Raw genomic sequence first — 26,442 nt, 5'->3', positions numbered from 1 at the left:
AGGCCTCCAGGACACCAAACAGACCAGATCAAAATAGAACTATCCCATGACATATCATCATTAAAACAACAAGATCAGAAACCAGAGAAAGAATATTGAAGGCTGTAAGAGAGAAAAAACAAGTAACATACAAAGGTAAACCCATCAAAATCACAGCAGACTTCTCAACAGAAACATTAAAAGCAAGAAGAGCATGGGGTGAGATCTTCTGGGCACTGAGTGAAAATAACTTCAACTGCAGGATACTCTACCCAGCAAAACTATCATTCAAAATAGATGGAACAATAAAAGTCTTCCATAATAAGCAGAAACTAAAACAATATGTGACCACAAAGCCAACACTACAAAAGATTCTTCAAGGGATTCTGCACACAGAAAGTGAAACCCAACTTAACCATGAAAAGACAGGCAGCACCAAACCACAGGAAAAGAAAAAGTAAGAAAGTAGAGAGTAACCTCAACTTAGCTACACACAATCAAACCTTCAAACAACTAAGACAACTAAATGACAGGAATCACCACATGCCTATCAGTACTAACACTTAATGTTAACAGACTTAATTCACCCATCAAAAGGCACCGCTTGATGAAATGGATTAAAAAGGAAGATCCACCAATTTGTTACTTACAGGAGACCCATCTCACCGACAGAAATTAGCATAGGCTTAGGATGAAAGGCTGGAAGAAGATTTACCAAGCCAATGGCCCTGAAAACAGGCAGGAGTAGCAATACTTACCTCTGACAAAGTAGACTTCAAACCTACATTGATCAAATGGATAAAGAAGGACATTCCATACGAATAAAAGGGAAAATAGACCAAAAGGAAATAATAGTTATCAACCTGTATGCACTCTATGTCAACACACCCAATTTCATCAAACATACCCTGAAAGACCTAAAAGCATATATTAACGCCAACACAGTGGTTGTGAGAGACTTTAACAACCCATTATCATTAATAGATAGGTCATCCAAACAAAAAATCAATAAAGAAATCCAAGATCTAAAATATACAATAGATCAAATGGACCTAGTAGATGTCTACAGAACATTTCATCCAACTTCTACACAATATACATTCTTCTCAGCAGCCCATGGAACCTTCTCCAAAATAGATCATATCCTAGGGCACAAAGCAAGCCTCAGCAAATATAAGAAAATAGAAATTATACCGTGTATTCTATCTGATCACAATGCAGTAAAACTAGAACTCAACAATGAAAGTAAAGATAAAAAATATGCAAACAGCTGGAAACTAAATAACTCATTACTTAATGAACAATGGGTCATTGATGAAATAAAAGAAGTTAAAAAGTTCCTGGAAGTCAAAGAAAATGAAAACACAACCTACCAGAACCTATGGGACACAGCAAAGGCAGTCCTGAGAGGAAAGTTTATAGCCATGAGTGTATATATTAAAAAGACTGAAAGATCCCAAATCAGTGACCTAATGATATATCTCAAACTCCTAGAAAAACAAGAACAAGCAAATCCCAAAACAAATAGAAGGAGAGAAATAATAAAAATAAGAGCAGAAATCAATGAAATAGAAACCAAAAAAAAAACCATATAAAGAATTAATGAAACAAAAAGTTGGTTCTTTGAAAAAATAAACAAGATTGACAGACCCCTGGCAAACCTGACTAAAATGAGGAGAGAAAAAACCCAAATTAGTAGAATCAGGAATACAAAAGGGGAGATAACAACAAACACCATGGAAGTGCAGGAAATCATCAGAAACTACTTCGAGAACCTATATTCAAATAAATTTGAAAATCTTAAAGAAATGGACAGATTTCTAGATACATATGATCATCCAAAACTGAACCAAGAGGGAATTAATCACCTGAATAGAACTCTAATACAAAATGTAATTGAAGCAGCAATCAAGAGTCTCCCAAAAAAGAAAAGTACAGGACCTGATGGATTCTTTGCTGAATTCTAACAGACCTTTAAAGAAGAACTGATACCAACCTTCCTGAAGGGATGGAAAACTGCCTAACACATTTTATGAAGCCAGTATTACACTTATCCCAAAACCAGGCAAAGACACATCCAAAAAGGAGAACTATAGGCCAATCTCCTTAATGAGCATTGATGCAAAAATCCTCAACAAAATAATGGCAAACTGAATTCAGCAACACATCAAAAAGATTATTCACCACGACCAAGCAGGCTTCATCCCAGGAATGCAGGGGTAGGTCAACATATGAAAATCAATAAATATAACAAACCACATTAACAGAAGCAAAGATAAAAACCACTCGATCATCTCAATAGATGCAGAAAAAGCCTTTGATAAGATCCAACACCATTTCATGATAAAGGTTCTAAGAAAACTAGGAATAGAAGGAAAGTAACTCAACACTATAAAAGCTATATATGACAAACCTACAGCCAGCATTATACTTAACGGAGTAAAGCTGAAACCATTCCCTCTAAAATCAGGAACTGGACAAGGATGTCCACTATCTCCACTCCTATTCAACATAGTACTAGAATTCCTAGCCAAAGCAATTAGGCAAGAAGAAGAAATAAGAGGAATACAAATAGGTAAAGAAACTGTCAAAATATCCCTATTTGCAGGCAACATGATCCTATACCTTAAAGACCCAAAAAACTCTACTCAGAAGCTTCTAGACATCATCAATAGCTACAGCAGGGTAGCAGGATATAAAATCAGCATAGAAAAATCATTAGCATTTCTATTCTCTAATAATGAACAAACTGAGAAAGAATGTATGAAAACAATTCCATTTACAATAGCCTCAAAAAAAATCAAATACCTAGGTATAAACCTAACAAAAGATGTGAATGACCTCTACAAGGAAAACTATAAACTTCTGAAGAAAGAGATTGAGGAAGAGTATAGAAAGTGGAGAGCTCTCCCATACTCATGGATTGGTAGAATCAACATAGTAAAAATATCTATACTCCCAAAAGTAATCTACATGTTTAATGCAATTCCCATCAAAATTCCAATGACATTCATTAAAGAGCTTGAAAAATCTACCGTTAATTTTATATGGAAACACAAGAGGCCACGAATAGCCAAGGCAATACTCAGTCAAAAGAACAATGCTGGAGGTATCATGATACCTGACTTCAAACTATATTACAAAGCAATAACAATAAAAACAGCATGGTACTGGCACAAAACAGACATGGAGACCAGTGGAACAGAATAGAAGATCCAGATATGAAGCCACACAACTATAACCAAGTTGTCTTTGACAAAGGCGCTAAAAATATACGATGGAGAAATAGCAGCCTCTTCAACAAAAACTGCTGGGAAAACTGGTTAGCAGTCTGCAAAATACTGAAACTAGATCCATGTATATCACCCTATACCGACATTAGCTCAAAATGGATCATGGATCTTAATATTAGATCCCAAATTCTAAAGTTGATACAGGAAAGAGTAGGAAATACTCTGGAGTTAGTAGGTATAGGCAAGAACTTTCTCAACGAAACCCCAGCAGCACAGCAACTAAGAGATAGCACAGATAAATGGGACCTCATAAAACTGAAAAGCTTCTGCTCAACAAAAGAAATGGTCTCTAAACTGAAGAGAACACCCACAGAGTGGGAGAAAATATTTGCCAATTATACATCAGACAAAGGACTGATAACCAGAATAACTTAAAAAACTAAATTCTCCCAAAATTAATGAACCAATAAAGAAATGGGCAAGTAAACTAAACAGAACTTTCTCAAAAGAAGAAATTCAAATGGCCAAAAAACACATGAAAAAATGCTCACCATCTCTAGCAATAATGGAAATGCAAATTAAAACCACACTAAGATTCCACCTCACCCCTGTTAGAATAGCCATCATTAGCAACACCACCAACAACAGGTGTTGGCGAGGATGCGGGGAAAAAGGAACCCTCTTACACTGTTGGTGGGAATGTAAACTAGTACAACCACTCTGGAAAAAAATTTGGAGGCTACTTAAAAAGCTAAACATTGATCTACCATATTATCCAGCCATAACACTCTTGGGGATATACCCAAAAGAATGTGACACAGGTTACTCCAGAGGCACCTGCACACCCATGTTTATTGCAGCAGTATTCACAATAGCCAAGTTATGGAAACAGCCAAGATGCCCCACCACTGACGAATGGATTAAGAAAATGTGGTATTTATACACAATGGAATTTTATGCAGCCATGAAGAAGAACGAATTGTTATCATTCGCAGGTAAATGGATGGAATTGGAGAACATCATTCTGAGTGAGGTTAGCCTGGCCCAAAAGACCAAAAATTGTATGTTCTCCCTCATATGTGGACATTAGATCAAGGGCAAACACAACAAGGGGATTGGACTTTGAGCACATGATAAAAGCAAGAGAATACAAGGGAGGGGTGAGGATAGGTGAGACACCTAAAAAACTAGCTAGCATTTGTTGCCCTTAAAGCAGAGAAACTAAAGCAGATACCTTAAAAGCAGCTGAGGCCAATAGGAGAAGGGGACCAGGAACTAGAGAAAAGGTTAGATCAAAAAGAATTAACCTAGAAGGTAACACATATGAACAGGAAATCAATGTGAGTCAATGCCCTGTATAGCTATCCTTATCTCAACCAGGAAAAACCCTTGTTCCTTCCTATTATTGCTTATACTCTCTCTACAACAAAATTAGAAATAAGGGCAAAATAGTTTCTGTTGGGTATTGAGGGGATGGGGGGGAGAGGGAAGGGGTGGAGTAGGTGTTAAGGGAGGGGGTGGGGGTGGGGGGAGAAATGACCCAAGTGTTGTATGCACATGTGAACAATAAAACAATAAAAAAGACATTATTTCTGTGAGGGTGTTTCTAGAAGAGATTAGAATTCAAATCACTAGATCAAGGGAAGATGATCTCCTGCACCACTGAAGACCCAAATACAATAAAAAGACTGAAGAAGGATGAATTCTTTTTCTTTGTGAGGTGAGACACTCATCTTATGCCATCGGCTATCAGAGATCCTGGTTCTCAGGTGTTTGGCTTCAGGCTAAGACTTATATCATTGGCCACACTGGTTTTTAGGCCTTTAGGCTCAGAATGAATGATACCCTCTGGCTTTGCTGGGTCTTTGGCTTACAGGTACCATGTGGTGGGGCTTTTTGGCCTCCATAGTTGTGTGAGTAACTCCCGTGGTAAATCTGCTACATATGTCTGCACATATCCTTTTGGTTCTATCTCTCTGGAGAACCCTGGAATACATACAGAAGTGATTCTGCTTCTGTTGGCTGCATTTCTCCAGAGAAACCTACATATCAGGTAATGCCAAAGACATCCTTCAAATATATTCCTGTCTGTGGGAAATGTTTGTGCTGGCAACTAACTATTATCAAAGATAGATTAGATGAATTCCAAATGGGTTTTTGTTTCTTGAGTCATGTAAACATAAATTATTTAATAAGTCAGTTATAAAATAACTATAATTATTAATAAGGAAATAATTATATAATTATTAAATTATATAATTTAATAATTATATATTAATATATATATTTAATATATATTATATTAAAATAATATAATTATTTAATAAGGAAAGTACAATATTAATAATAATTGGACACGTTTCAATCAGTATATTGGACAAAAACCTCTTCATGGGGATCTTCCTGTGAGAGTTGTAATAAATCTGAAAATAGAAAGCAGTATTTCTATTGTTTTTTGAACTCCAAAAGGAAGGAAGATGTTAAATGCCAACTCAAGCCCCAGAGGAACAGTGACTGTTGACTAAGGAATTGCAGGGCCAATGCTTTCCCGGGTTAGGAAAGATGATTTCATATGACTGTAAAGTGTAGCTATGATGAAGTTTCCCCATGAAAATTTCAGAAAAGGAAAGGTTGTTTTTTTTATGGGCCAGCTAACTGATTTTTCTAATGAACATAGGTACTTCCTTCTTGGAAACTTCAGTTTCATTCTAGATTTTAGTGGATTTAGCATAACATAAAATAAGACATCTTAAAGTGAACAATATAGTGGCATTTTGCATGCTCAAAATTTTGTGTAAGTATCAATCACCTTTTCCCTGTTCTGAATGTTTTCATCACTGCTAAAAGAAATTCTATACTCTATAAGCTCCTGATTCCTACCCTGCTGCCACAGAATGCTATGGATTTATGTATGCTAATTTGTTTAAAAAATAATATTCTTTGATAAGGAAAACCTCACAGATTAGGATTCATGTAGTATATAGCTGAAGGAATATTTTCAGTTTATAGATAGTTTAAAAAACCATTATCACATATTAATTATATTGTATATTAATTATACAAAGGAATTTCATTGTAATATCTCCATCTTGTAGATACTTTTGACATTCATTGCAAGTAGGGGTAGAGTTCTTTAAGCACTCACTCCATATGTGGGTCCAATACTCTTCACTTCACACTGTGGCAAGATGTGAATTTGCAAGGATTTCTCAACAACCCCTGGAAAGACAGGGGAGCTGCATTGGAGCCACCCTGGCAGGTGTTTCCAGGATGAAAACACAGAGAGGAATGCCCTCTTGGCATCCTTCTTGGCCACATTTTGGCTGCTAGATAAGACAGCAAGCTGCACAGAAGCTTCAGCATGGAATCCACTGCTTTCCAACCATTTGACTTTTGATTAGTATAGAACTAAGAAAGCTGAGAGTGAGTTCTATAAGGGACTGTTTTCTATTTCTTACAGACTCTTTCCATGGTCTGTTTAAAAAAAATCCATAGCCAGATATCATAAAGGTGATTTTGGCCAAGTAGGGTGGTTAAGTATGATGAAGTTATTACTCTATTTTCCAAGGTGAATTGGTTGTGAATAGATGAGAGATGTCCTTTCATTCAACCCATTTCATACCCTAAGTGTTAGGGGCAAGAAATGGGAAATGCAGGAAAGAGGGAAGTACCCACTCTAGAAAATGTTTTCTTGAAGATTAGGGAAGGGCAGTGAATGTTCTTCACAGGCTGTTGGATGGCCATTTAAGGGGTGTACTCTAACCCTTGACCATCTTTACAGATGTACATGAAAAACTGTCCAATTCTGAGGGGGAAGAATGCGTTCTTTCTCTGTACAGCTGAGTGTTTTGTGCTATCTGTATCTCTAGGGTATACCTTTCACAAAGAGAACTGATAGCAGGGGTTTCCTCCTAAGATTACTAACCTCTCTATCCTTACTTAAAGCTATAAGATACTGGATTTGAAAGCCACCAGAGAGGTTTGTAGTTAGTTCCTTAGACAAGTCTCCCTCCATGTAATTTCTACCTGCTTGAATGGATTCTGCTCTGTGCATGAAGACAAATGGTCTATCTTAGCCCATTTGGGTTTCTGCAGCAAACTCCCATAAACTATGTAGCTTATAAACAACAAAATATTACTTGTCATAGTTCTGGAAGGCTGGGAAGGCCAGCATCAAGGCACTGGCAGATTCAGAGTCTAGTGTGGGCCTGCTTTCTAATTCATAGATGGTTGTCATCTTGAAAGAAGAAACAAGGGATCTCTCTAGGACCTTTCTTTATCAGGATACTAATTTTATACATAAAGACTCCTCTTCCATGACCTAATTACCTCCTGAAGGCTCCACTTTCTAATACTATCACCTTGGGGACTATAGTTTAACATTTGAATTTTGGGGAGTCACAAATATTCAGTTCAAAGCATGGTGCTTTTTCATTGCCAGTCTTTCAGATCTAAGAGAATAGAAATCATGCCCTCTAAGGTCCTATTCAGGTGTTTCCTAGCCAGTGAGGATAAGAAAGGACCGCTTCTTTCTCTGATGTTCAATCAGATAGCATAGATTTTGTATTAGTGACATCTGATGTTGAATCCTTCCTTTTGGGTAATTTACTGAAAGCATAAAGCTCTTCTTATAATCATATTGATAATCATATCTCTTAGTTTTTCTGTGATGTTTTACAGTTTATAAAGTATTCTCATACATTTCACTTTATATCAAAACTAATTTTAAGCAAGCAGTAGAGGTGCTATTACATACATCTTACTAACAAGGAAATTGAGAAACTTAGGTGTTGGGTCAATATCTCCAGCACATAGAGTGCTAAAATAATACACATTTTCCAAGCCTCTGGCCTATTATTAGTATTTTTAATCATGAATCTGTTCTGGGAAACTGTTGTCCAAGTTAAATCCCCACAACTTGTGCTTTCACAGTTAATTTTCCAGAACCAAATGAATCTTGTTAGGTTTTAATGACACCAGTTTTGTGTGAAGGGATGATGTCAAGGAAAAAAGTATTGAATCCAGAATTCACCTTAAAATTTATATGAGGGAAAATAAAATTTGCACACCTCCAGTTTTCTTCCCTATACCAAGATTGCTACAGAAATACTGCAGTACATAGATTCACCTCTTAAAAATATCTGGGCACTTGAGCCCATTTAAGTAACAGATATACTAACTTCAATGTCCTTACTTTTCTTCTGTGTTCATTTCTTCCTGCCCTGCATCTATCTTTCTGAGTGTAAAAGCATAATCTGCATTAAGGAGCACCAGCTGTGATTTACTTCTTACCAATTGCTCTGTACACCCATAGAGTTTTACTCTATTTCTCTTCTTTGCCCTTTATTCAGTCGTCCTCACCATGTTTCCACCATTGTATTCATGGCTTCCCATACGAGCATGTATTTCTCATCAAGACTACAATTTACATACTTAACTATATTCACATGTGGCAATGTATACATGGTACTTTATGATAAAACATGCTCACATGAATAATGTTAGGGTAATTATTATAGGATTACACATTTCTGTTATTATATGAAATACCAGAGAAGTTGATGGTATGTTTTAATTCCCATTTAAAAAATAACTTCCTTGATGTAATTGGAAATTACATCAGAACAGAAAAAGTGCTCTGAGACAATAAATGACATATTTAAAAGATCAATTTTGAAAAAAAATATCTATTTGCTAAAGCTGTATCGTGGAGAACAAACGGATGGAGTTTCAGCATTTGGATTTAAACCCCAGGTTTGAGAGTTGGTACAGCCCAGAAGATTTTAAAGTCTGTATGGTTTTGACTTAAGAAATGTTTAGGTTTGCTAAGTCTATGGTTTTATTGATATTTCCCTCTAACTTACAAATCCATTACAATTAAATGAGAGGAGAATTTTATCTTCTTACCTGGACTGCCACATAATTTGGGGAAAAGTATAAATTCTACAGGTAACAATAAATACTTTTAGGAAGGGGGGTATAGTTTTCAAATGTCCCTACCAAAACATCAAATTTTATATCTGTAAATGTGTTTATACCAACACTCAAGATTTGTGCTTACATAAAATACTTTAAATAAGTATTTTACATGAAAACTCATGCAACATAGTGCATTCCCTTTAGATTAACCAGAGTTGTTTCTTGCTTAATGTTTTCTTTAATATGTCAAATATTAAATATTGACAAATGGTGGGAAGTTCTTAAAATCAAAGCATATGTCATTGAAAATTGTTCTTTTTTATTTATTGTAAATTACCTAAATATATATACATGTATACATACATATACACTTTATAAGGTAGTTGTTGCTCTTTTAACCAACTCAAATGCTTAGCTTGTCCCCTAACATCCTCAGAGCAAATGTTGGGCAGTCTTCAATCTGTGCCCTTTTCTGTCATTAAGGAAGTTTCATTCTAACACTGTAATGGAGTTAATTCTCTGAAGTATTTGTGTCATGCATCTCTACTCAGAGCTTAGAACAGACTTGACATCTCTATTGAGAAAGGAAGTAAAAATGCAGCAAATTGAAAACATATGATAATGTTAAAGGATGATAATAGAGAAGAAGAAAAGGCCACACTTCAAGTTTTTACAGAATAATTTTGTTCTTAGAAACACATTTGGAGATATACACAACATAATCCTTCATGTTTTAGAATTTTTTTTTTTTTTTTGGTGGTACTGGGGTTTGAACTGAGGGCTTTGCACTTGCTAGGCAAATGTCCTAGCACTGAGCTACAAGCTTCAGCCAATCCTTAATATTTTAGCTGCTCTCTTTGGCTCCTTTGCCCAAGGTGAAGGGACAAGCTTTTTGTAAAACAGGAAGGGAGGATTATGGTTCAGATAGTATTAGAGATAAGGTGGGCAGCAGGCATTTTGAATTTGCTGAGAGAACCTATGAAACATGTATTTTTTTCTATCAAATTATTTTTCCAGTAGAAAAGTATAACTGCTACAGTGATATGAAGGTAGCAGAGAACTTCAGAGTCAAGAAAAAAAAAAACCTGTCTATAGGAAATCTACTGGGTTCTGGAGGAGGCCATTGCCTATTCATCTTGACTTTAGACACTTTACTAGTTCATACATCTCTGTCTTTTCATAATCCTATTAATAACTCAAGTTCCTTGTAGTCCTTTCCTTGGCTCACCTCCTTCTTTTGATTGTTATTGATTCTTTTTCCAAGAATGCATTAGAGAAGTATCTAGAGGGACTTTACAATCTGATGTGGAATATGAGTAGGTTTGCTTCAGATACTTCTCTGGAAGTGTCTATTACTCTCTCCAGTCCTTCTCTCCCTCCCTGGACCTCTTTGATATCACCTAGATTTGTATTTGTGTTTACAGGAGCTCACAGACTGTTCTGCAAGCAGTTTCTCTGCTGCTTGCCCCCTTTATCACAGCAACCACAGCCACATTTTTTCAGTTAATACTACGCTTGGAAGCCAGGTCACTGGAGTGTGCAGTTGGTTGAATTGCCACAGCTTCCTGAGGCTCCTGTGACAGATAGTACCATAAAATGGATGTGATGTGGTTATTAGGCTGTGATTTGGTTCATACTGAGCTGTATTGATTGGTGTTGGTTCAGTGCTTGCTATACGTTTTATCAATTGACCTTCCAGATTATATCCTGCCTTTGCTTTTTTTTTTTTAACCTCTAATTCTACTTTATCTCCAGCTTTGTGGCTCCTAATTTTCTTTTGGCTGATTTCTCATAGTATTTCTTTGATTTCCTATTACTCAGAAAGACTTTTCTAATGAAACCATATTTTCCTCTCACCATGCTTATTGACTTATTTATGTATTTTGCCAAGTTGGTCTTTGACAGTCTGGCATATCATTTCATTTCTTAGAGTTTCCAATTTCTAAAATATTTCTGAACTTGTCCTGCTACTCTCCAGAATGTCAATGGCTTTTAGAGCTCTGAAGAGCATGATTTGATTTTCATAAATCTGATCACAACAAAGTGTTGAATGAAGGGATAAGGGAAGGGAAGGTCCAAAGATCTATAGTGTTAGCTAGCAGTTATTCTCCATACCAAACAATTAATGTTATTTTTCTATAATACCATCTTTTCACTTTTGAAACTCTTTTCCTTTTTCTTTTTTTTTGCCCAGTGAATTTTCTGGAAGGTTCTTTAAGTGTTTGTATAAAGATATGAGATAATAAACTAAAGATGGATGTGGAAAGTAGGAACTTTGCCTGCAGAGGAGGGGAAAGGAACATGAGGAGAAAGGGAGTAGAGGATGTAAAAATGAAAAGGAGGAGAAAAGAAAAATGTTGAAACAGGAAAGGCCAAAGCTCTTTGAGAAAGTGGAGAGCAGAGCCAAATGTGCTGCCTGTGTAGGAGGCCTGATGGATTTGTGTTATGAATGGATATGAATTTGGAAAAGATTAAAGGGCGGGGGTGAAGGGGAAGAGAGAGGGGCTGGAGAAGTTAGATTTACATCTTTTTATAGATTGTAAACCTATCAGGGAGAATACTATTTAATACATTGCTGAGTACCTTATCAAGTACCTATAATTAATAATTATAGACATTTTAAAATCACTGAGAAGAATCTCTGTACTTTGAGCAACTATGTTGTGACACCTTTGATCAGCAAATTTGCAGGAGTTTAATTATTATGTTTATTGCTTTTATTTCCTTGGAAGCAGGAATTAAATACTGTTGATGATCCTTTGTTTTCTCTGACACATATGGACACTGTTTGACCATTTTGTTTGATGCGATCTGAAATTCTTTTGGCGAGATTTATTTACTAAGAACCAGGATAGTGGAGCAAAGTAATTGCCATTTGAATGCTTCTTACTGGACAAATGGAACTCATGCTCACTTTGATGTTCAACATTTGCTTATTTGAAATTAATTTCTGAAGCACAATTTCTGGGTAATATCCCTTGTACCAATCTCAACAGAGGGGTGATGAGTGCTATCATGAAGCTGGAGGGTTTTTTTTCCTAACCAAGTAATCACTTTTACTTTTTTTTTTTTGTAAGACTGAAAGTAGTCCAGCAGCAAGGCAATGTCTCCTATGCCTCTGTCACAATACTTTGCATACACAGAGCTTTTATTTTCAATGACTAATTCAACTCCATGTGTGACAGCATGTATGATTTTGTATTTCTTCATAATCTTCCTAGGAAATAGTAAAGAGAGAGTCTATTGAAAGACATCTTATTTCACTGCCATAGTTTGGATCTTAAATATCCCTTAAATATCCATGTTTTAAAGGCTTGATGCTACTGGTACCTTTAAGAGATGGAGCCTTGTGGGAGATCTTTAGGTCACTGGGAAATGTTGCCTTAAAGAGGATTGTCAGACCTGGGTTTCTTCCTTTTCCTCTCTTCTGTGTCCATGCTATAAATTGAATAAAATTTCTCTACCATGCAACCAGCTTCCTTGACATAGGCACAAAAGCAATGGGACATATTGACTGTGGACTGAAACTTCCAAAATTGTGTGCAAAAATAAATCTTTCCTCTTTAAAAGCTGATTATCTTAAGTATTTGTTACAGTGATGGAAAGCTGACTATCATACTCTTGTTCCATATCAAGAGACATCAGTGGGGATCTATGACACCATTGGATCCACAGATGTTTTCTATGGTTGAAAGAGGAGTCCTTGGGCTTGGAAGTGAAGAATATTTTCTTGTGCACTCACTCGTGCATGGAGCCAAAATGACTTAAGGTCTTCTCCAAGGGACTTTCTTGACCTGGGCCCTTGACCAGTCACTCATTGAGCACATTCCTCTTCATTCCATGGACATGGAGGTGAGGATTCATTTTCTGCTTCCTTCTTCCAATGAACGCCTCATAAATAGAATGTCGATGGCACCAACTTCCTTCCCATATTTCCCTGAGTTATCACACAAATGGACTCAATCATTACATACTTTTGTTGATTTGAAGAACCTTTTCATGCCTTTTAAATCATTTCCTTGTATTCTTTGCCATATGATCCTTTTTGCCTTTGACACTGAGGGCAAATACTCTTTCTATGTTTGAAAGCATGGATGTCATATTGTACAACTTGAATATTTGTCAACAGATTGGACTTGTAGAAGGCTGGAGATATATATATATATATATATATATATATATATATATATATATATATACCCAGTTTATGGCATCTGGGTTGTGCCTCTTCATTCAGAATCTTCCTGGAAAAAGGGGGGCTTATGGTTTACCAAACACTCAGTGAAGTACTTGGAACTGATTTGTTTTGACTCTTTCTGGGTAGATGGAGGGAACTTTGAACAATATTCATTCATAACTCTCCCCCCAAAATCTTTTCCTTCCCCAAACTGGTGTTATGCATTCAACAAGAAAAGTCAAGTCTACTAAATAACACATGGTGCAGGCAACTGAAGACTAACCTTTATTGTTACCATTCAGACTTACCAGAGGATGGACAGACAAACAGAAAGATCTACTCATTTTAACCACAGGAAAGTTAATCTTTTTGGGAATTATATAACTAGTCTATCACATGGACACTTTTTTGCCTATCTTAAGTTCTCAGTACTTTTGTGAGAAAATGCCTGAGAAATAGACAGACTAGGATATGCTGTATTCTGGAATTGTGGCTTTCAATTTCACTAGCAGTTTCTACTTGACTACTGACATGATTAAAATGGGATTGTTCAATGATTTTGCAATAGTAGAGAAATTTTGGTGGAGGCCTGATTGTAATTTGATTTATAGTTGGGTACAAATCCCAAGGAATTATAATCTTTGGAAGAACAATAGTCAAAAGACAAATAAAAGAGATTCATATTTTACTTTAGTTGTATGGTATTAATATAATATTTCTATTACTCTTTTACTTCTCAAAATGATCTATTTTTAAATAAATGATAACATTATTACTAGTTAATGCATTTTTATTGCTGAGATAAATAATTTCTTATGGTATGATGGGAGTACTGCTATGACTTATTCTTGCTCCAATTATGATATCACAACATTGAAATGATAGGTTGGGGCTGCTAGTAAGGAAGATGGTATAATTCTGTAAGGAAAGGACACAGACAATGGGCCTCTGTATCTTTTCCAGATCTAAATCTTGAGACCCAGACCAGAACCATCCTTCAGAGGTATGAGATGAATTGAGTAGTAAGACCCAATATTATTTCTTGAAGTCATTGTATAAAGATGTCCTGATGGTAGCTGAAATTGCTGTTTAAGATCAAATTTTTACTCCATGCTATAGCTCAAACATGGTCATACGGAATACCAGTTGTTTAAAAATGACAATGTTCCAACTTCTACACAATATACATTCTTCTCAGCAGTCCACGGAACTGCCTCCAAAATAGATCATATTCTAGGGCACAAAGCAAGCCTCAGCAAATATAAGAAAATAGAAATTATACCATGCATACTATCTGATCACAATGCAATAAAACCAGAACTCAACAACAAAAATAAAGACAAAAAACATACAAACAGCTGGAAACTGAATAACTCATTGCTTAATGAACAATGGATCATCGATAAATAAAAGAGGAAATTAAAAAGTTCCTGGAAGTCAATGAAAATGAAAACACAACTTACCGAACCTATGGGACACAGCAAAGGCAGTCCTGAGAGGAAAGTTTATAGCCATGAATGCATATATTGAAAACACTGAAAGATCCCAAATCAATAACCTAATGATACATCTCAAACTCCTAGAAAAATAAGAACAAGCAAATCCCAAAACAAATAGAAGGAGAGAAATAATAAAAATAAGAGCTGAAATCAATGAAATATAAACCAAAAAAACCAAAGAATTAATGAAACAAAAAGTTGGTTCTTTGAAAAAATAAGCAAGATTGACAGACCCCTGACAAACCTGACTAAAATGAAGAGAGAAAAAAACCCAAATTAGTAGAATCAGGAATGCAAAAGGGGAGATAACAACAAACACCATGGAAATTCAGGAAATCATCAGAGACTACTTCAAGAAACTATATTCAAATAAATTCGAAACTCTTAAAGAAATAGACAGTTTTCTAGATACATATGATCATCCAAAACTGAACCAAGAGGATATTAATCACCTGAATAGATCTATAACACAAAATGAAGTTGAAGCAGCAATCTAGAGTCTCCCCAAAAAGAAAAGTCCAGGACCTGATGGATTCTCTGCTGAATTCTATCAGACCTTTAAAGAAGAACTGGTACCAACCCTCCTTAAACTGTTTCATGAAATAGAAATGGAAGGAAAACTGCCTAACACATTTTATGAAGCCAGTATTACACTTATCCCAAAACCAGGCAAAGACACCTCCAAAAAGGAAAACCATAGGCCAATCTCCTTAATGAACATTGATGCAAAAATCTTCAATAAAATAATGGCAAACCAAATTCAACAACATCAAAAAGATTATTCACCACGACCAAGTAGGCTTCATCCCAGGAATGCAGGGGTGGTTCAACATACGAAAATCAATAAATGTAATAAATCACATTAACAGAAGCAAAGACCAAAACCACTTGATCATCTCAATAGATGCAGAAAAAGCCTTTGATAAGATCCAACATCATTTCATGATAAAAGCTCTAAGAAAACTAGGAATAGAAGGAAAGTTCCTCAACATTATAAAAGCTATATATGACAAACCTACAGCCAGCATTATACTTAACAGAGAAAAACTGAAACCATTCCCTCTAAAATCAGGAACCAGACAAGGATGCCCACTATCTCCACTCCTATTCAATATAGTACTGGAATTCCTAGCCAGAGCAATTAGGCAAGAAAAAGAAATAAAAGGAATACAAATAGGTAAAGAAACTGTCAAAATATCCCTATTTGCAGATGACATAATCCTATACCTTAAAGACCCAAAAAACTCTACTCAGAAGCTTCTAGACATCATCAATAGCTACAGCAGGGTGGCAGGATATAAAATCAGCATAGAAAAATCATTAGCATTTCTGTACACTAATAATGAACAAACTGAAAAAGAATGTATGAAAACAATTCCATTTACAATAGCCTCAAAAAAAATCAAACACCTAGGTGTAAACTTAACAAAGGATGTGAGCAACCTCTACAAGGAAAACTAAAAACTTCTGAAGAAAGAGATTGAGGAAGACTATAGAAAGTGGAAAGATCTCCCATGCTTATGGATTGGTAGAATCAACATAGTAAAAATGTCGATACTCCCAAAAGTAATCTACATGTTTAATGCAATTCCCATCAAAATTCCAATAACATTCATTAAAGAGATTGAAAAATCTACCGTTAATTTTATATGGAAACACAAGAGGCCACGAATAGCCAAGGCAATACTCAGTCAAAAGAACAATGCAGGAGGTATCCCAATACCTGACTTCAAACTATATTACAAAGCAATAACAATAAAAACAGCATGGTACTGGCACAAAAACAGACATGAAGACCAGTGGAACAGAATAGAGGACCCAGACATGAAGCCACACAACTATAACCAAGTTGTCTTTGACAAAGGCGCTAAAAATATATGATGGAGAAATAGTAGCCTCTTCAACAAAAACTGCTGGGAAAACTGGTTAGCAGTCTGCAAAATACTGAAACTAGATCCATGTATATCACCCTATATCAATATTAACTCAAAATGGATCAAGGGTCTCAATATCAGACCCCAAACTCTAAAGTTGATACAGGAAAGAGTAGGAAATACTCTGGAGTTAGTAGGTATAGGTAAGAACTTTCTCAATGGAACCCCAGCAGCACAGCAACTAAGAGGTAGCATAGATAAATGGTACTTCATAAAACTGAAAAGCTTCTGCTCAACAAAAGAAATGGTCTCTAAACTGAAGAGAACACCCACAGAGTGGGAGAAAATATTTGCCAGCTACACATCAGACAAAGGACTGATAACCAGAATATATAGGGAACTTAAAAAACTAAATTCTCCCAAAACTAATGAACCAATAAAGAAATGGGCAAGTGAACTAAACAGAACTTTCTCAAAAGAAGAAATTCAAATGGCCAAAAAACAAATGAAAAAATGCTCACCATCTCTAGCAATAAAAGAAAATGCAAATTAAAACCACACTAAGATTCCACCTCACCCCTGTTAGAATAGCCATCATCAGCAACACCACCAACAACAGGTGTTGGTGAGGATTCGGGGAAAAAGGAACCCTGTTACACTGTTGGTGGGAATGTAGACTAGTACAACCACTCTGGAAAAAAATTTGGAGGCTACTTAAAAAGCTAGACATTGATCTACCATTTGATCCAGCAATACCACTCTTGGGGATATACCCAAAAGAATGTGACACAGGTAACTCCAGAGGCACCTGCACACCCATGTTTATTGCAGCACTATTCACAATAGCCAAGTTATGGAAACAGCCAAGATGCCCCACCACTGACGAATGGATTAAGAAAATGTGGTATCTATACACAATGGAATTTTATGAAGCCATGAAGAAGAATGAAATGTTATCATTCACAGGTAAATGGATGGAATTGGAGAACATCATTCTGAGTGAGGTTAGCCTGGCCCAAAAGACCAAAAATCGTATGTTCTACCTCATATGCAGACAGTAGATCAAGGGCAAACACAACAAGGGGATTGGACTTTGATCACATGATAAAGCGAGAGCACACAGGGAGGGGTGAGGATAGGTAAGACACCTAAAAAATTAGTTAGCATTTGTTGCCCTTAACGCAGAGAAACTAAAGCAGATACCTTAAAAGCAACTGAGGCCAATAGGAAAAGGGGACCAGGAACTAGAGAAAAGGTGAGATCAAAAAGAATTAACTTAGAAGGTAACACACATGCACAGGAAATTAATGTGAGTCAACTCCCTGTATAGCTATCCTTATCTCAACTAGCAAAAACCCTTGTTCCTTCCTATTATTGCTTATACTCTCTCTTCAACAAAATTAGAATTCAGGGCAAAATAGTTTCTGCCAGGTAGTGAGGGGTTGTGGGGTGTAGGGGAGGGAGCAGGGAAGGGGGGCAAGGGAAGTTCAGGGGGAGAAATGATCCTAACATTGTATGCACATATGAATAAAATAAAAACTAAAAAAATGAATAAAAATGACAATGTTATCCTGTGAGTTGTGTGGAATTTATTGTGTTTTTTTATTAGAAAAACAAAAAAAAAATCCTTCTCTCATTTTCTGACTTTAAAGCTTTTAAAGTAATTATCACTATAGCATAAAGTGATGGCTAATTTAATGTCCACTTGGTTGAGCTGTGGTGCCAAGATATTTGGTTAAACATCATTCTGGATTTTTCTATGAAGGTTTTTTCTTTTTTTTTTTTTTTGATGAGTCAACTCTTAAATCAGTAGAGTCCAAGTGAAGCAGATTACCCTCATAGTTTGCTGGGTCTTATCAAATCAGTAGAAGGGCTACTAGAAAAAGACTGACCTCTCTGGAATAATGCCAGCAGTCTGCTTTTGAACTTCAACCTAAATCTTCCTTGAAACTCCAGCCTACAGCTTACCTGCAGATTTTGCATTTTTGCAATTGTGTGAGCCATTTCTTAAACTCTGTCTATCTTTCTCTCTTTCTGTCTCCCTCCCTTTCTCCCTCTCTTTCTGTTAGCCTTCCATAATCATGGGTTCTGTATCTGTGGATTTAATCAACCAAAGATTTAAATTACTTGAGAAAATGCATCTGTACTGAACATGTACAGACTTTTTTCTTGTTATCATTCCTTAAACAATATGGTATAACAATGATTTGAATATAATTTACATTGTATTTGGGAATTATAAATCATCTAGGAGTGATTTGAAGTATACAGAAGGATGCATGTAGGTTAAATGCAAATTGTCTACCTTTTATTCAAAGGACTTGAGCATCTATGGATTTTGATATCTGCAGGGGCTTCTGGAACCAATCCTTTGCAGGTACTTAGAGACAACTGTGTACATTTCCCTGGAAAACCCTGACAACTACAAGTACTGTTAGAGCAGAAATTAAGCTTAACATCATCTAGTCCAATGCTTTTTCTCTTTTCTTTTTGGAGGTACTGGGGCTTGAACTCAGGACCTCACATTTGCTAAGCAGGTACTCTAGCTCTTGAACCATGCTCCCATTCCTTTTTGCCTTCCTTGTTTTCCAATAGGGTCTTATATTTATGCTCAGCTGGCCTGGACCACAATCTTTTTTATTTATGTTCCCTACCTTTAACTAGAATGGAAGAAGTTCACCACCACATTCAGTTTTTAATGGTTAAGATAGGGTCTGCATGGTTTTTGCTTGGATGACTTCAAACCACAATACTCCTGATCTCAGCCTCCTGAGTAGCTAGGATTATAGACATGAGCCACTGCACCTGATGCTCTTTTTTTTCTCTTTTTTTTTAATGACAAGAAAAAGTGACATCCAGAGAAACAGACTGATTTACCTAAATTGCCAAGCTAAATGGTTGCACTTCCCATATATAATATTATTCCAAATATAAATAAAGCAATATTCAAAGAGGCAGGGGTGTAACAGTGAGAATGTATGCCTACAGGTGACTGTCTAAACTTTCAGTGCATAGATTTGATGAGCAATTAAATAAAGCTCATCATCCAGTACTGTCTACTTGTCCACCATTACATTTTTTTCCTTGAAGAAAAGTAAGATATTATCAAGTTAACCTGCACAGAACTCTGACCTACTTCAGAAATGCATTTGATAAAGTTAAAAAAATTACTCCCAGCAGCATGTATCTGGGGGGAATTAGCTTCATTTCAATTTATTTAGGATTCTTGAAGCACTTTTTAAAAATATACTTTAAAATCCCATTTCAATTATGCTTAATAAGATCAACTTTTCTGATATAGATGCAATATGAGAGGCAGAGCAGAAATATTTCCCTTTCCAAATAAGTCTTTCTAAAGCTATTATGGTTCATCTTCCTATAGCCACTTTAGGGTGGTGATCCATGTTTGTCATTTGAACTTCCTTCTGTCTTAGAAGAATGCAGACAGACTATCTCTTGGATCCTAAATGATTTCTGTAATGATGTCTGATGGCAAGACCTTGTTAATAACACTATGACAAAAAGCCAGCATTTTTTTTTCCAATTTCAAGTACATATTCCTGGGCCTACTTCATTTTTGCACATGATTTTTTTTTTATTTTGAAATGACTTTAGATTTATAAAAAGCTGCAAAAGTAATGCCAAGAATTCTCTTAATCCCTTCATCCAGAAAGATTTACTGTTACTGTATTTAATCTCAGTTGTTTTCTCTCTTTCTCTGTTTCTGCCTGCCTGCTCCTCTCTTTTTTCTCTATAATACATACATATGTGCATATACATGTATATCTATAAATAGATGTAATTTTCTGGACTTACCAAGAATAAATTGAAGGAAAAAAACCTTCTTCTGACCTAAATATTTCTGTGTGCATTGCCTACAACAATGGTATTCTCTTAAATGACACTAGTATAATGATTAAAATTAGGAAATTAACCATGTTGTAGTCCTATTATCTAACTTACAGAACTTATTCAAACTCCACATTTGTTCCACTAATGCTCTTTACAGTGAAAGAATGAAAAATTCTGGTTTGGGATCCAAAAGACTGAGTTATAAATTTAACACTTATAACACTTATAGGTATGTATGATCTCCCTTCTCCTTCAATTCAGTTCTACTCCCCCCACCAAATAAATTATAACCAATATGTGTACATTTTTCAGTATTGTGTATGGTCACACTTATACCCATATAAGGTGTATAAATTTTTTGGTATATATGTATTTTTTTTCATTGTGCTGGGTGGAGGTACATTGTAGCATTTACAAAGGTTCTTACAATGTATCAAATATATCATACTTGAATTCACCCCCTCCTGCTCTCTTTCATCCCCCCTTCCTCTGATTCTTGAAAGTTTCAACAGGTATCATTTATGCATTTACATATACGTGTACACATTATTGGGACCATATTCATTCTCCTACCCCTTTCCCCACTACCCCCAACCCCTGCAGAACCTATTCTGACTTCCTCCCATTTTGTAGAAGAAAAAATATAAAAGGTAAAGAGAGAAACAAGGCATTTTTGCTAGTTTGAGATAAAGGTAGCTACACAGGGAGTTTCCTTGTGTTGTTGCCATGCTTATGTATATTATAACCCCAGCTGGTTCATCTCTATCAATCTCTTCACTCCTCCCTAGTTCACGTCCCATGGTGGCCCTGACCAGATTAAGATTTCTATATTCATTTGTTTACTTTGATCACATCAACAACATTCAAGTTTTTGGTTTCCATCCCTTGTTCTATCGCTACTGTGTGTGTCCTCCCCTTAGTGTGACCCATATCCCATAATACTGATACATTTGTTTTAGGTTTATAATCTGCATATGAGGGAGAACATGCAGCTTTTGCCCTTCTGAGCCTGACTAACTTCACTTAATATGATGTTCTCAGTTCCATTCATTTACTTGCAAATGACAAAATTTCATTCTTTTGTGGGTGAGTAAAATACCACATTTTCTTAATCCATTCATCAGTAGTGGGACATCTTCACTGTTTCCTTAACTTAGCTATTGTGAATAGTACTGCAATAAACATGGGTGTGCAGGAGCCTTTGTAGTAAACTAACTCACTGTGTATTCATTTTCTTCATCTTCCCCTAAATCCTCTATTTAATTTTTTTGTTCTTTTGAAGGGTGGAATTTCCTTGACTTCTTCTTCTCCCCATGCTTCTAAGTTGTGCTGTGCTCCTTTGTTATTGATTGGCTAGTTGGCAGTTTTAGTCACTTGTTTTATTTCCCTTGATTTAATACCTGTGTTGTGACTGGCTTGGTTGTTAGCTAAGTTGAGGTGGTATTTCTGTCCCTGGCCTGAAAGTGTAAATTAGCCATAACAAATTCACAAGTTCAATGCCAGATTAGTTGTTTAGCTATTATATATTGAACCCTTGGTGATAATAGCTATAAACAGTGGGAATAGGGTGAGTAATGGTTGTTTGGATACAGATAGATATGTGGGTAATTTGAAAAGGTGGTGCTAAAAGGGGGCATGGAGTGGAGGGGGAGGTGTGGGGCCACAGGGTTTTAGGGCTTCTGTGTGTGTTACGATGCAGTTCAGTTATAGTGAAGGATGCTTGTGTGTCAGGGATTACAGAGGGATGAGCGTGTGTATGGTTGGTACAGTAGTCTATTCAGTGGGTGGTAAGTGTGGAGGAGGGAGGGTAGTGGGGTGACAGGTAGAGAAAGGTGAGGAGGGGGAGGTGAAGTCAGGGGGATTAAATGGATGAAAAGGGACAGAAAAAATAGTTGGGGGTGGGATAACAATGTATTATAGCACAAGAAAAGGAGAGAAAGTGAAAGGAGTAAGAATAGAGATAAGGAACTAGTAATAGTGAAATTAAAAGTATGAAATAAAATGGAAAAAACTAAGAAAACAAAACAAAACAACAACAAAAAGTAGTCAGTTCAGTGATAGTTCCGGACTTATTCCTTTGACATCCAATCCAGGTATTGGTGGCTATGACTGGAGATTTCTCAGTGTCCCTGTCTCTTCACAAGGTGGTATTCTGGGCTGTATGGGGAAGAGAACTGACTCTCTTGTCAGACAGCTTGCAGGGGAGTCAGCTGGGGTTTCTTTCTAGTCCTGTTTTCCTTGGTCTGATTTGCCATCTGTTCTAAGTGGGAATTCTGAAGTGGTCTTGCCAGACAGCTGGCTTGTAAGCAGTAGGTGGTTCCTTCTGCCCATAGGGCAGGTTGCAGTTGAGTTCTGTGATAGCTCACTACCAGTTTGTGCAAGGTGCTCAGATCTGTTGTTTTTACCAGGTGGCAGCTGAATTGCTCCACCGCTGCAACCCTTCCTGGTTACCTCCTCCCCTGACAAGGTGGTGCAATTCCGTTTTAGCACTGCCCACACTCCCATGAGATTTTCTCAGTGATCCGCTACACCCTTGCTCTGGGAGTTTGGTTGTTGCTCTGCCCCTGCTCTCAGAGTTTGGCTCCTCGTCTCACCCCAGCTCTCTTGAGATTGGTTCAGCTTTCCACTAGCTCCTGCTGACGGTGGTAAATTGCAATTCTCAGTCTATGTTTTTCATTTTTTGGGGGAAGTTGTGCAATCTGCCCATGAGCTGCACTGGATTATGCTCCCGGGTGTGTGTGTGTGTGGTGGGGGTGGTGTGTGGCTCATGGTGCTTACCTGTTGTGTTTGCAGATTTACACAGGCATCTTTGAAACCAGGCCAGTGGGGAGAAATGGTGGGCAGCTTTTCTCAAAGCAGAGACTTACTGGGACTGGGTTCAGCACAGCAGGGCATACGTAAGCTTTCCACGGGGTAGGGGGTCCAGTACATTGCAAAGTTTGGTTCTGTTTGATGCTCTATCTTCTGCTTTAAAAAAAAAAAAAAAAAAAAAGGAAGAAACTGTCAGGGGGCTTTTCCAGGGCCAGACACACCCTAGTAACCGTGGCAAGCTGGGATTTCCCAGGCTGTTAGGTGCAATGAAAAGCTGTTTTAGGGGTCAGTCCTCGAATTTTATGTGTACCCTTTGTGTTGGTAGTTATTTATTTGGCTAAAAAGAATCAGAATTACCCAAATGTAGCTAACACGTCTTAAAGTGGTTTCTGAAATTGTGAAGCTCAGGAATTCTGATTCCCTTTCCTGTTCTCCATCTTGGATCCTCCCCTCTCCTTTTTATTTTTATAAAAAATAGGAAGTTTAACACACACATTAAGATGCATCCTGGCTTTTTTCATTTAATTTTAGTTAAGAATATCCTTTGAGAGAAACTGATCTATATCACTCTGATTTTTATTCTTATCAATATTGTTATCATTATTAACATTTATAACTGCAAGCTTCTTTTACATTTTTATTAGACTATGTTAATTGCATAGAGGAGTCTGATTTGTGCCATTTCTTTTCTTTTAAAAGCTCTTTTTAATCAAGGTAAGGACTAACGTCATTAAAATGTGTATCACACCAGTACTTTCCTCCACTTATTTCACTTCTTATAGAAAACTGCTTTCAATGATTTCACCTAGCTAATGGATAATTCCATTCCACTCTATAAATATAATCTTATACTGCCATTTCTTGTTTCATCATTATGAGAGGCATTATAACAATTTCCTTTTCTGCTACATAAGGATTTGTCTCACACCTCTTTCCCTCATTCTGTTCCCTACCCTTCCAACTAACATAATTCTATTCCAGCTTTTTGATTAAAAAATTTTAAGTTTATGTTTTATGATTACAAAATAGCACATCATGAAAAATTCTTCTCTGCTGAGTCATACACTAAAACTTCTGATCAATTTTTTTTCTTAAGCTTATTTTGTCTGCAGTTAAAAAGTGTCTCAAATTTTAAAAATATTTTATATTTCTATTATCATATTTTAATAATACAATAAAACAGTTCCATTGTGATAATTCCATACACTCATGTAGTGTACCTTGAACAAGTTCATCCCCTCCATTTTATTTCCATTCCCTCTCTCCCTCCTTCCCCCTTTTTCAAACAGTATTTGGTGGGTTTCATTATACTACCTTTATATTCTCAAATGTTTTGTTACCTTATTTTGTATAAAGCAAGTTTTAAATCTTCTCTTACTTCTAACAGCTTCTTTTCATATCTCTAGCAGCTTCTCAATACAATTAGCAAGCTCTCTTTTTTCTTCTTTTGGGGCCCTGATTCACTTACCCAGTGTGTTTGTGCCAGGTGCAGTGGCTGATAGAATGAATGACACAATGGTAAGGCAGTGACCTGACTTTTTTGTTGAGAGTCTATCAAATGTCATTGTCTGAAGGTTTTCTCTGTTTGTGGCTCAATTTTTAGTTAGAGGATGTTTCAAATTGCCTGTTTTACTTATTTACAGCTGCATAAAAAGCAACAACAAAACTTAGTGGCTTGACACAACATTTATTTATCCTGCAATTAGCTGGCTCTTCTGTTTCAGAGTCTCATGGGCTGCACCCAAGAGGTCAACTAAGGCTCTAGTTACCTCAGGATTCAGCTGGGGAGGAACCTGATTCCAACCTTAATTCCAAGGCCTTTGGTACGTTGGTCCCTCTAGGATTGTTGAGCCTTAATTCTTTGTTGTCTACAGTTGGCTGGCTGCTGTCAAACTCTTGCCACATTGGTGTCTCTTACACAGTGAGTTGCTCCGTCCTCTGATGAAGCAGGTCAAGAAGATGATAGTGAAAGAGTGCCAGCAAGGTGGAAGTCATAATTTTTATGATTTAATCTCATTACTTTTGCTATGTTTTGTTTAGGAAAACTATTACAGGAGGACATGAATGTCAGCAGACAGGGATTCCTTGGAACCATTAAGTTTTCCACAATGCTCAGGAGGTATCACTATCTAGTCTACAGGTATTCTAGCAACTGGATGGAGTGCGAATTTTAGGGCTGGACTTATCTTCTCAGAAGACAGATTTAATCTACATTTCTTCTATCTAGCACATTATCCTTACTTTCAGGTGCACCTGACATTTTCAAGGTAGAGCATTCCTGCTTCAATACCTTTAGGAAAGTGGCACTTTAATTCTTCTTTGAGGATGAGGATGGGTAGTTGCTTTGAAGTATAAGGCAGAAGAGGGAACCTAAGGGCTAATTGTTCCTCATGCACCTTTTGAAATCATTTCCCCCTTTCAAGTCTTCAAATGTAACTTTCAGTTTGTTTAATATGGTATCTTCTAATTCCTGAAATTTTAATTTGCTTCTCGTTAATATTACCCTTCTAAGGGCCATGGTTTATGCTTCCTCTGTTCTGATTGAAGTCAACATCATTCTTGTGTACTCTTTTCACATTTCAAATCTGCTTGAGATTTTTGGTTTGCCATTATCTCCTTCCCACTCTCTTTGTCCATGGGGAGTTTTAATTTTTTAACTACCACTTTTTAATTTTAACGGAATTTGGGAGGTGATGATAATTGCATATGTTCAATATACCCTACTAACTATGATTCTTTCCATAATTTGGTACAAAGGAGTTTTCTTTTTAGTTTTGTGAAGTTGTACATATGCCTCAATGAGAATCCTGGGCTGTAATCTGCATCCAAAGATACTGCTACTAATATGCCAATTATTGGTTTCCATTGAAATGTTGGGAAGAATGGCCCAAGGCAAAATTATAAAGCAAGTCAATTTATTTTTGTTATTCCTCCCTATCTTTGTATCACTATCAGGCCTCATTTTGGTTTTTTGGGGTTTTTTTTTGGTGGTACTGGGGTTTGAACTCAGGGCCTCGTGTTTGCTAGGCAATCACTCTATTTTATGAACGATCCTCTAGTACTTTTTGCTTTAGCTTTAGGTTGATTTTAGATAGAGT

General features: G+C 36.5%; 1 long non-coding RNA gene across 1 annotated transcript in view; it reads right to left on the bottom strand.

The window, feature by feature from the left end:
- The window catches only part of LOC141425471 (uncharacterized), a 334,038-nt gene that overhangs the window by 60,209 nt on the left and 247,387 nt on the right, over positions 1-26,442 (bottom strand). Inside the window, exon 3 of the long non-coding RNA XR_012450477.1 lies at positions 23,312-23,497. This is a non-coding gene — a long non-coding RNA (uncharacterized lncRNA). The remainder of the gene's footprint in view (positions 1-23,311; positions 23,498-26,442) is intronic.

Source organism: Castor canadensis, chromosome 8 (assembly GCF_047511655.1).
Source record: "Castor canadensis chromosome 8, mCasCan1.hap1v2, whole genome shotgun sequence".
In the NCBI taxonomy this organism is placed as follows: domain Eukaryota; kingdom Metazoa; phylum Chordata; class Mammalia; order Rodentia; family Castoridae; genus Castor; species Castor canadensis.
Note: the sequence above shows the minus strand (reverse complement) of the source record. Positions and strands in the feature narration are given on the sequence as shown.